Below are 11,046 nucleotides of genomic sequence, written 5' to 3'. Positions count from 1 at the left end.
TCTCTTGTTTCATTTTTTTCTCCGCCAGATTAATTACTGACTTCAAATCAAATGCATCACTCCCTATGTACAACCACTTTGTGTATGTACAAAAAAGTAGACTAAAAAAAGTTGCACATCACACCATATTATATTATTCAACACTCAAATAATATCATACCATTTTTTAAATTCCTAAAACTAAATTTGCACTTCAACTTTATTCAGATTGCAAGTATTTTTTTTTTGAAGTTTTCTAACAATGTATTATTTTAAGATGATTAATACAGCATTTTTGAATAATTAAAAAGATTAATGTAAAAATAAAAAACAGTGTAAGAGAAAATCTAATAAAACTTGGTTAATTTACTTTGTAGTTTGTTTGGTAATAAAAATGAATAGCCCTATGCATGCTATCAGTGAGATTTCTGATTAAGATTATTTTTGAGTAAATGATTTAATTAAGTATTTAAAATTAACTGTTTTATGCAAGTTCTAATTTTTTTTATTAATTATTTTGAAAGTTTAGTCCAGTAAGCCAAAAATAACAAAGGATAAATCACATATAAGTTTTTTTTTATAAGTTAATAAATTTCAAACAAGCTTTAAACAATCTATCACAACCTCATTTTTTAGTCTTTGAGTATGATGATTTAGACTTACTTGAAATGTAAGTTTCGAAATTTTTTTTTAACTATTTCTAAATTTGTTCTTTAAAACTTTTGTGGTTAATTAGATATTAATTTAAAAACTATTTAATAATAATAAAAATTAATTTAAAAATTTAAATTTTGTTTAGTTTTTAAAATAGTTTATAATTTAATTACTATTATAATTAATTATTTTGATTTTTAAAAATTGATTTTTATTTCATAAGCAACATGATTAAGATTTTTGATAGTTATATGTTTTTAAAACATTTCACCACTTAAGAACATTTCTAAAGCTAATGTTCACATCTTCATTGATATAATTAATATAATAGTAAATGATTTGAAAAAGGAAATTAAAATATAAAAGGATTTCGAGAGTTTAAAACTTGAATCTTAAAAAAACTCTTACTAAAACATATTCATTGAAGTGATATGAAGAAATTTTAAACAAAATCATAGTCTCAGACTTAAAGATGTCTTTTAAAATTTTAACTAGAAGTAAAAAAATGAAAATGAAAATATAAAACTCTTGCATTCTGATACAAGTTTGAAAATATGATAATAATACTTTGTGTTGGATTGGTCTAATAGAAAAGAGTGCAGCAGAGTTGAGTGGCACAAAAGATGAGAGAGAATGAGCTAAAGGGGCAAGGAGAACCCCACCTTTCCTCCCACTATTCTTTTTATTTATTTATCTCTTTCTTTACAGTACTTAAACAGTACAGGTAGGTTGGATTTTATGTGTGTGTGGTAAGAGTCTCTATCAGTTTTCAGGGAGGGAAAGAAAGAGGGTGTGTGTATAAGAAGAGGATGAGGTTGATGACTTTGTTATCACAAAGGAAGAAGAAACAAGAAAGAAAAACGCTCTACTTCTGCTTCTCTATATCTATCTTATTATGTTTGCAAAAGTCTCCTGCAAAAGAATTCCCTTGCTGGGAAAAGATAAAGATGATTTTTGCTTACCTTTGTTTTCTTTTCTTTTGGAAACAGTGCTTTGCCAGATTTGTATGTGTGGTTATGAGATCTTCAATCGCTTTCCTTTCTCTGACTATAATGAAGACAGTGACACTTCCCATCCTTTTCTCTCTCCTTCTGCTACTTCTTTCACACACCTTCACTTCTCTTCTCTTCACTGATTTCTGCTTCTGACCCTTTAAATCTCTCTTCTTCTTTTCTGTTTTATGAGTTTTTCACTCTTTAATTTACCTTTTTAATTTGCTTGTACAACTCATTAGGTCTTCTAATTCTGTTTTCTTCATCCCTATTGCTTCCCATTTTTTTAGCAGTGCTTCTCATATCTTCCTTAAGTTAAAGCTTCAGATTGTAGAGCTTTATGAGAATGGTAAGGTGTAAGTGTAAGATGCAGTATAGTTGGTTTATTTGTTTGTATCTGCATGTTATCTGCATTATACCACACAAGTTGACCTTTTAATTTTTGTGCTTATGAATATAACATTGCATTCGTGTTCAAATAGAGAAAAGAAGCTCTGGTTTTTGCTTAATTGGTCACATTCATAATATGTATAAGCTGATGCTTCACCTGTGCATGGATAAGTTAGAAACAAGGGTACCCACTATTCTATCATTTTGAAAGAAATTGATCCTAAAAATTTCTGAAAATGTTTTATGTCCAGATTTTGTTCTTTGTTTCTTTAAGGCTTAGGGTTAGGGTTCTTTGGTACAATATATTTTTTCAATATTTTGGAAGTCATTTAATGGAAGTTGTAAAATTGATGCTGATTCAAAAGAAATACAGCACTTTCTCTGTCATCTGATAGTGCTGTAAATTTGTAATTCCTAATTTATAAACATATATTCAAATGAGAAGGATCAGGATTCTATGCAGAATATTTCGTTTTCTTGTGAAGTGTTCTGACTTTACCTTCAACAAGTAAGGTTTACAATACACAAGCCAAAACTATTTATGAAATACATCTGAAGCATCTTATATTATTACATGTGAATGATGCTGTGGTTAAAGATTGCATGTAGTGTCTACTGACGAAAAAGCCTTATTTGATTAAATTGATTAGATTACTTGTTCAAATTGTCACCTAAGTTAGCTTTTAAAGATTTTATTAACACTGTTAATTCTGTTTCAAAGTCTAATTGTATTTTGTAAATATCATTTTATTGTTTCTTGTCAGTGACAAGTGTGATTAATTTCACTTATTTAGTAAAGATCTAACTCATCATCCATAGTGTTTAGAAGCCTAAATATATTCTGCAAATTTGTGGTTAAAAGTTATCTCATTTTGATTTTGCATTGATAGACCTTGTGTATACTACAACATTTTAATATTTTTGTTAAGTTTTATCTTGTACATATGCAATTGAAGTTGCTTTTAGATCAATAGTTATGATGCAACTATTATTAGAAATGGTTGAAGAGAGCTTCCTTCAGTCCACTCATGGATGGGTGAGGGGTTTGAATTAGCTGCTGACTCATTCATTCAAACACAATAGATCTGACATCATGATATGCTATTGTGAATGTCTGAATGATGCAGGAGGTAAATTTCTTCCTTTTCTTGTCTGTGCTTGGACTGAAGGGAGCTCCCTCTAACTGTTTATAATGTTATCTATTCTCTTCTTTCTCCTAACATTCTTAATTTAAGTATCTGTGAATATACATTTTCACTTGCCAGAATCTTGCTCTGAAAGTGTTTTTAACTCTCATTCTAAATCTTAATGGAATTTCTCATTGTAAAATAATCACTTTACTAATGTGTAAATTTATTTTGTTAGTAATTTCTTTTCTAGCAAATGTTTAGCAGCTCTATTACCTTATTTTGATTTTTTTTTTCTGACAATTGTTGCATGCATTTGACTAATCATTTTATGGAAGTTCATATCATATGTATATAATCCATATTACTTTTGGAAATGGTTAGTTCATATTGCAAGCTTAATCCACATATTTTTTTTGCAGGTATAGATCCATTTTAAGATCTAAAGATAGCAAAAAAAGTAAAGAATATTATAACTACACCTTATATACCTCAAATTAAGGGAATAGAAACCTCATCTGTTATATATTTGTGTAATACTTTTTTGATGCAAAAAGTTATTATTCTTTATGTATAAAATGGCAGTCACTATATTACAAAACAATTAAATGGTAAGAATTATTGTGCTATTTTTTTTATAATGTAGTTAAACTGTCTATAAAGTGATTTTTTATTTGAGAAATTGACATCCTTTGCTTCTAATCTATCTTGCATATGCAACATATATATGCATGCAATCTAATTAAACCAAACTCTTCACTTTTATATATCCACTCTAATTAAACAGAACTCAATTAAATTCAGTGATTTATGTTATAATTCGGTACCATGCACGCACACAAATGTAATTGTAAATTTTGATTGCAAACAAACCTTTTAGAACAGAAAGAGTAGGACTAAATTCTGTACCCTGTTTAGTTGAGAAAATAGAAAATGATAACAGCATAAGTTTTTTATGGAGCAACCATGTTTAGAATTTTGACATATTAACAACTTATAATCAGTTTATTTATTTTATAAATTATGTCAAAAGTAGTACACTATACACCATTAGATTATATTATAGATTTTACTTCATTTGTTTTTAACACTGGAAAACAGGTATTGGATGTATTACAGGTTAGTGCATTATCATTCAGTATTACATCCTTTGAGCATTCATTCATATTGGTCTTCGAAATACTTAAACATTGCATTGGTCACACGATAACACTAGTCTTTTTCATGCATTTTTCTCATAGGAGGAGGCTTTTGAATGCAAACAGTATTATCTTGCTGACAGGCTAATTGTGATGATTCTGCTTACAATGACTTCATTTTTATGTGTTATTATCAGGTAGTGCTCTTACCCAAAAACTGTCATAAAAGATGAAGGAAAAACAACCTTGTAAACACTGGACAGGAGATTATAATAATCTATCATAATTAGAACAAATTTTATAAGTTACTAATTTATATCTCTGATGATATTACTACATGAGAATGAGGCTGTTACATAGCTGTTTATAGACTGACAATCTATATTTGTGTCATACTCTTTTTTCATATTTTCTTCTTGGAGTAACGTTGTTGTAATAATAATTGCATAAGTGATCAATCTTCTGTACTCTGACCAGTTTTGCAGTGCCTGGAGTTAATTAAATATTAGCCGTGCAATCGGCGCCACAGACCCTGCCTTTTTGTGTATCATTACTGTTCACTAGGCTGGGTCTACCACTATGGCTAGAGATTGGAACTTGGAGCTAGAACGTTCTAGTTTTGTTTGACATTCCAGAGATTTATGTTTTTCAATTTTCTCTTCAAATATCGTGCACTGTTAATACAACTCTTACTTTCAATTTATTTTTCTTGAAAGTATATATAAAAAATAGGCAAGTGGGAATATTATTGTCTAATATTATTATACTGGTTTCATGTAATACATATGATAGAAGTTTTAATAATGTTTTATTTGTTAAGGACATGTTTTATTTTTGTTTTGTTTACTTCAAAGTTTCTGAAGATATGTGTTTTTGAGGATAATGTAACAGTACAGTATCATCTTAAGCCCCAACTCAGGATTTTCATATACTCAGGAGTTCATACTAAGAAATGATAAATTATGTATAGACTTGGTATTCCTATATATTTCCAAAAAGACAAGGTATTATTATATAGGTGTGCATGTGTATAACTGGACTAAAACAAAACTAGTTACTTGAGGAAATCGAGAAATGCAAGTACAATTGAACTGAATCTCTTACTTTTTTATGTATTGATTTAATACCAGATATTTTGATAAATGAGCATGTGATGTGTTAAAGGCATGAAGTGCCCCTTAAATCTGAAGTGGATTTTCTTCCAATCCTCTTTTGTCCATATGTTAGAATCCCTATATATATTTATTATAATCATGCTCAGTGTTGATGTAAATGCAGGACCACTAGTCCTTCATGTTTGTTCAGGGACGTATGAGTCATTTTTTTAAACATTTTATAATCAGTTGCATGTCACGTGTTGAAAAACCATTTGATAATTTGATTTCTGGGAAGCTTATATTGGTTAAAATTTTTGAGTTCTTTGAATAATAGTAATGCAAAAGTGGCACTTGTTTCTGTTGTGGTAGGGTTTTGTAAATACTTTAATTATGCATTTCCTCACAGAAACCCTCCATCAACTGTGGTCCAAAGTAAGTGAGCAGGAATGATGTTTATTGTATAATTCTGCGTAGTCAGCGATGTTGAATCTTCACATGATGAGTGCATGGCTGGCATCATATGCATGCTGGAATTCGAGAGATGATGGTGAAACAATTTCTGGTACATATGCAAGTGGGGTGCATGGTCTCAGAAAGCTTTTTCAATCACTAAGATTTATCTGAGAAAGCTGAGCTTGAAAAGCCAATCAACAAGGTTGGTGGAGAGGGTTTTGCATTCCATAGGACAAACAATAAGGGAACAAGGACAAAGAAAAGCAATAAATATAATAGACTATAACATAAATAAAAAGCCTATTGGGGAGTACATTGCATGTGCCATGAACAGTAGAGTTTTTTACTGTCATTTTTCTCATGTCATTCTCAGGATTCAAGGGTTTAGGCCAGTAGAGGGGTTGATGACTGTTAGATTTGAATCATAATTCTCTCTTCTTCTGAAGTGATTAATATTCTTGTGTATGTTTAAGCCTTGATGGGCACCATTAAGCAAAAAGAATTGTGGAGTCACATGATGTTTTTTCCACTGACCTTTGATCCGTCTTCACTCACAAACATCTCTAATATTTTGAAGATTTTGTCTGAGGCCATGAATCTAACATGGGCCTGAGTCCTCGTTTTTCACGAAGAGACTTGAGGATGGTGACACCACTCTCAGTCCAAGTGCCAGTACATTAAATACTAAAGTGTGGGGTTTCAGCTGTGGTGGTGTGGTCCTGTTGAGTGTGATGGCAGCTGGGCAATCAATGGTGTATAAATATGGTAAAAGGGCAAGGGGAGTTATTCACTTGGATTATACTCTTTTTTTGGTTTTAGTTTTATAATATATTAAACCTTCAACTAGTGTTCTTGAGCTGTCCTTGTCACTGCTACTGTAGACTCTCTAAAAGCTTATGTTTATTCCAAAGGTTAAGGTTAAGTCTCTTATTATCATCAGAATCAACTTGGGAGAATCTAGACAACAAAAATAATTATGCTGGTGATGGGATCATGAATGGGACATGGCTTCTCATTTTATTTTGCTAAGGTGGAAGTCACTAGAATTATACTTTCTCTCTTACTCCTTCCTCCTAACAAATCCACTCATTTATGGGAACTTGAATAATCAATGTTTAAATATTAGTAGGGGATAACTTCAATCTTTCACTACTCATAAAATAGGAATCATCACTTTTGCTACTTTGAACATATATTTTAAACCCTGCATTGTTTGTTTTCATGCTGTTAGGCAGCAATGGACATTTTATCTTCCTCTTTTCAGGTCTAAAATACATTTAAACATTACTAGTTAATCACGTGTCTTTATTATATAGTTAAGGAATGTTTAGATTTATTTGAGTAAGATTTATTTGTAAGCATTCGGATACTAGAAAATCATTAGAAATAACTAATTTTAAAGATAAAAATAATTTATTATTATATTAATTAAATTAAATATTATTTTAAAAACTAACTTTTATTATTATCCAATAATTTTTAAATTGATATTTAATTAATTATTTAGATTTTTAAAGTTGTTATCTAAAATCTTGATAACTAATTAGATATTAATATTTTTTAGTTTCTAAAAATATTTAATTTAATTAATATAATAATTAATTATTTTTTTAAAATTTAATTTTTATTTAATGATTTTTTTTAAATAAATATTTTTTAATAAATTATAACCAGTTTATATATAAGAAGTTGTTGTACCAATTTTTCAAAAACTTAATTGAATTATATGCAAGTTAATTTAAGTTATTAGCAAATTTATTATATTTTTTTTTAAGTTCATAAAATCATAGTCTACATGTATGTACGAACTAATTAATGAAATTGAACAATTGAAAAAAAATATTATTGTCTTTTTTTTCTAACTTTAAATTCTGATTCAACATGAATAGAAAATAGAAAATGGTGAATAAATTCACATTTTATTTAATCCAATCACGTCTAACTCTCTCCTAATAATATAACCATGATTGGATTTGTATAATGAAACATTAACTTTAAATTGTGTGAAAATATGATGGTGGTAAGGCAGAATATATTCATTGTTTATCCAAATATGAAGAGTTCAACTTATAACTAAATTAAGTTTACCAAGTATAAGCAAGTAAATAATTTGGAAACTATAGAGTAAGTTTTGGTAAGATTCGTAAAACTCAGTTTCTCATTCTTCAATAAATCAGCAAGATATGAAGATGAACGTTCCACCAAACTCAGTGGAAGCACCAAGTCAATCTGTTCAGTATGATTAGCCTGATTATCGCTGTGTCTCATTCAATACTTGTACATGGTTAAAAACTTGTGTCTTAGTTCTTGTTTGCACCAAACATTTATTCCGAATTCCCTTCACAATGGGTCTAGTTTTATTGAAATAAAACAAGAGTAGACCATGCTGAGGAGTTTCCAGATTCAGAAAGCAAGACTGAACCTTGAGTTTGAACGGTTTATGGGCATCTTACCTTTGCATACTCTCTTAGTGTCTACTCTCTTAATCCCAAATCGACACATTTAATTGTATATAAATGAATGTAAATTTTATCTCATAAGTCGATTTTATGGGGTTCAGTTAAACTTAAAATTTACTTTTTAATATTGTATCAGAGTCATTTCGAGCATATTCCAATAAATGTGACCTTATCATCAGACCATCTGCTATCAGACCGTTATCAGATCATCCATAATAGTTTATCCCACGCACAAGTTATCACTTCAGTGGGTACAAACCTCATCTCATAAACCAGTTTTATAAAGTTGAGTTATGCTTAAATTTCAGTTCTTAATATTTAGCCTTAATATCTCCCAATTTTGTCTTCTCATGGACTCAGTGTGTACATCATTAGTAATGGTTGGTGATGCAGTTCTTCCATAAAAAATTTCCCAAAACTTGAGATGTTGCTGCTTCCTGAGTTTTGCTATTTCAGCACTAGTTTTTTCATTCAAAATTTCCCAAAGCTTGAGATGTTGCTGTTTCCTGGCTTCTGCAATTGCAGCTTCTGCTTCTGCCAAGCACTGAAGATCCTCTTTGCTATTGTTTGACTGCAAAACCAGCATGCCATGTGAGGAATAGTGATGTTGGTGTTTATAGTTAATTTAAAAAAAAAAATCAGAAATTGGGAGTTATTAAAAGGGTAAAGACAATAAAATTAAACAAGCAGTACATGTATTTGACTCCTGTTTGCATTTTACAAATGATATATAAAATATAAGTTTGATTAAAGAGCAGTTAAAAATAATGATTGAAATTTGAATCACTTCATATATATAATTCTACAACTTATGCAATGGTTTAGAGAAGGTAGCAGTGCATGTTACAGTGTAAAATAGACATCTAGAATGAGATTTGTAAGTTTGTATTGTATGTTGATTTTTAGCAGTCCCATAAAATGCACATATCTCAATAAGACATCTGAGACAGTTGTGAGAGTAGTGTTTATTTGGGGAACATTTATGTCCATACAGTGAGTTGTCTCTATTTTCCTCCTTAATTGTCCCATATCTTTGTTTTCACCTATGTGATGGAAAATAAAATTAGTTGCACTTAGTCATTCAAACTTTAACACTTATAAGATAATACTTTGACACATAAAATAATACTCCAATTTAACAACCGACTTTAATAATATAATATATATTAAGATTTTAAATTAAACTAATTTTTCTAAGAATAAAGTTTATTTCATATTATAAAAAACAACTATTTAATAATTATTTTTTGAAATAAAATATTATATTATAATAAAATAATAACTCTTTTAGATGCTAAGTGGATAAAATTGGTGTTAAATGAAATTGATATTAAGTATCATTATCTTTTTTTAATATATCTTACAAGAGTAAATAGAGGGTAAAGAAATTAAGGTTATTAAATAAATAGTGGGTTACTAAAATTAAAAATTGAATATTATGTTAAGCGTAATTTTAAAAGTGTAAATAAAAAATTAAAAAATGTTGGTTGTTGAAAGACTTTATTATCATAACAAAATTTGTAAAATTATAATAAGTTGTTAAAAATAGGGATGACAAAGCGGGGCGGGCTAACCTTTTCAACCCGTAAGAAAAAAAAAAATGTCATTGTTTTAATGTGTGCAGGGGGAAGATTATAATTATGAAAAAATGGATGAAAGTTCTTCTAAGGTGACATCCAATGTTATTGAAATGGAAGAATGTCAATAATGTTTATGTTTAATGTTTTTTAATTAATGTTTATGTTTAATGTTTTGGAAGTGGAAGAATAGTGATATTTGATATTTATCTTAATGTTTAATTTTTTGATGTTTGACTATGTTTGAAAAGGAAGAAAAAAAAATTGAATTTGATAATAACAAATATATAGGTTTAATTTGACAATTTTTTAAGAATAAAATGTAAAAAAAAAAATATTTAATTTAAAAAAAAAGAAACGCGGACTGGCCCGCAAACCTGCAGGCCAGCTCTTATGCGGAACGGGTCGAAAATTCTAACCCACAATAACTTTGCGGGACGGACCAACCCGCCTCATATTTTTGTGGACCAAATGCGGGACTGGCCAATGCGGGACGGACTGACCGCTTTGCCACCCCTACTTAAAAATTGATATGTGGTAAGACTCATCTAAAATAGACTCGGAGTTTCTTATAATATCATTGCATGATATGGATTCTAACGGTGCTAAAAAATATGTTTAAATTAGATTCCAGATTATTTTTTAAAATTCAGACCAATTAATTTTCATTTGTTTGGACTTTCAATGTTTTTTAGCAAACTAACTCGATCAAGTACACATTGGTTAAAAGCCCAGCACATATACAAATTTTATTTTTGAAAAAAAATTCATAATTTTGTAAAAAAAAGGAATGATCTCATCATTAAAAAACCATAAACAACATATTTTATTATATTCACTTACATTAAGTAAAGAATAGAAAAAATTACAAAATCAATACGTGATTTGACAATAATTTTTCACACATATATATATATATATATTAATAATGAAAACTTGCATCATTCATTTGTTTGAGTTCATTAGATTAGTAAAGTACAAATAAAATACTTCCAACCAATTACCATTGAATTTGATTTGTTTGGTTTGAGTTGCTTTTGATTAGGCTAACAATACGAGTCAATTTAATTGGTTTAATTTAAATTATTTGTTAGATTGATTGCTTTAAACAAATAAATACTTGATATCACAGATAAAAAAATGTGTGATAAAGAATACTTGTAATACCATATACATGGT

General features: G+C 29.0%; 1 long non-coding RNA gene across 1 annotated transcript; it reads left to right on the top strand.

Moving 5' to 3' along the window:
* The first annotated feature begins 4,079 nt into the window (after positions 1-4,079).
* Positions 4,080-5,100, top strand: LOC137823400 (uncharacterized). Its single transcript, XR_011083121.1, has 2 exons — positions 4,080-4,478; positions 4,759-5,100. It is a non-coding gene; the product is annotated as an uncharacterized lncRNA (long non-coding RNA).
* The last annotated feature ends 5,946 nt before the right edge of the window (positions 5,101-11,046 follow it).

The sequence above is a fragment of the Phaseolus vulgaris genome, chromosome 8, assembly GCF_000499845.2.
Source record: "Phaseolus vulgaris cultivar G19833 chromosome 8, P. vulgaris v2.0, whole genome shotgun sequence".
NCBI classification, from domain to species: domain Eukaryota; kingdom Viridiplantae; phylum Streptophyta; class Magnoliopsida; order Fabales; family Fabaceae; genus Phaseolus; species Phaseolus vulgaris.
Note: the sequence above shows the minus strand (reverse complement) of the source record. Positions and strands in the feature narration are given on the sequence as shown.